We start from the raw sequence: 1,425 nt of genomic DNA on the forward strand, positions 1-1,425 counted from the left end.
ACAAGTCTAGAAAATGGTTGTTGGTAAAACTGTCTCTCTGGCCAGAGAAAAGAAAGTAAATCAAGGACTGTGCTATGCCCTATCCTAAACCCACTGTGTCATCTATCTAGAGACGAGATTGCAACTAAGATCTGACTTCTGAAGGTTTGCACAAGGTATAGACCCACTTGGAACCTTAAATAGCATGATGCAGAGAGGAGGAGGAAGTGGTTCCCCAAATAGTAGAGACAGAGAGAGTGTTCAGTTCAACTTCCTCTGCTAGCTATTTGAGAAGGGAAGGTGACTCTGGTGGAAATCTTGGGTGTTACTTTGCTATAACTTAGCACGCAAAAGCTCTATACTCAAGACACTCAACAGGAGCCTGAAAAACCAACTACCTGAGAGTGTTGTGTCCAAGATGCTCCCTGTACTAAGGCATGATAGGATATACATATGCTGTATCCTTCAGTGAATCATCGTAAGTTTAAACTTCTCAGCCATACCAATCAGAGCAATAGAATGTATATTTGTCAAGCAGTATCCTCCTCCTGCTTTGAATTTTAGGGCTTTGAGTATTGAAAATACCCAGCAAAAGAGCTATATCCAATACATATTCACTTTAAGTGAAGGTTACAAGATAGTGTTTGAGCTCTTTCAGGCTTCTATTAAAACATGAGCAATTTAAAGTAACATCCATCTTCTGCTCACAATTCTTGAGTCGGAATGAGAAAAGTCCATTTCAAATCTAAGTATTGATACCCAATAAAAGCAGAAAATTGGCAACATTATCTAAGTTCTCTAAATTACTTCTTAGCTAAAAACAGAAAATACATACTGTGCTGAAATGGGAGGATTGGCCGTGTCTGCTTCTCCCAGGGCTCTAGCACACTGACCTAGACTGGATGGAGGGAAACTTAGCCAGGTGGATGCAGGCAGGATCTTGATTGGTGATGAGTGCGCCCGTAAAAACATACATCCAGGAACAGCTTCCAAGAAGTGGTTCCATTTATTGGAGTTATTTATGCTCTTGGGGAGGTAGCCAAGGTCTCGGTGGGCAAGGTTTGTGTGGCTGTGTACTATTGGATAGGGCCAGAGGATTGGAAGATACTGCACTTGCATACTCAGGGACTGTTGTTGGAGGGAGCTGTAAGAGATCAAATAAGGAGTGAAGCCTGATAAATGTCAGAGTAATAAATTCTTACTAGGGTTGATGGTGGGGTACCAGAATTTATGGCACTAGGTTGGTAACTGGAAGGGTGCCATGTCCTGCCATTTCCACCTGAGGTATCTGGGGTTAAACATCTCCTCACCTCTTCCTCCATAATTCTGGATCATTACAGTCCCATATTAGGACATAAAAATAACACATGTTATAGAAACCATGTTAAGCAAAAATGTATTTGCTCTCTTTAACTTGTATCAACAAGCACATATACCCAAATGTGA

The sequence above is a fragment of the Rattus norvegicus genome, chromosome 11 (assembly GCF_021556685.1).
Source record: "Rattus norvegicus strain SHRSP/BbbUtx chromosome 11, alternate assembly SHRSP_T2T, whole genome shotgun sequence".
NCBI classification, from domain to species: domain Eukaryota; kingdom Metazoa; phylum Chordata; class Mammalia; order Rodentia; family Muridae; genus Rattus; species Rattus norvegicus.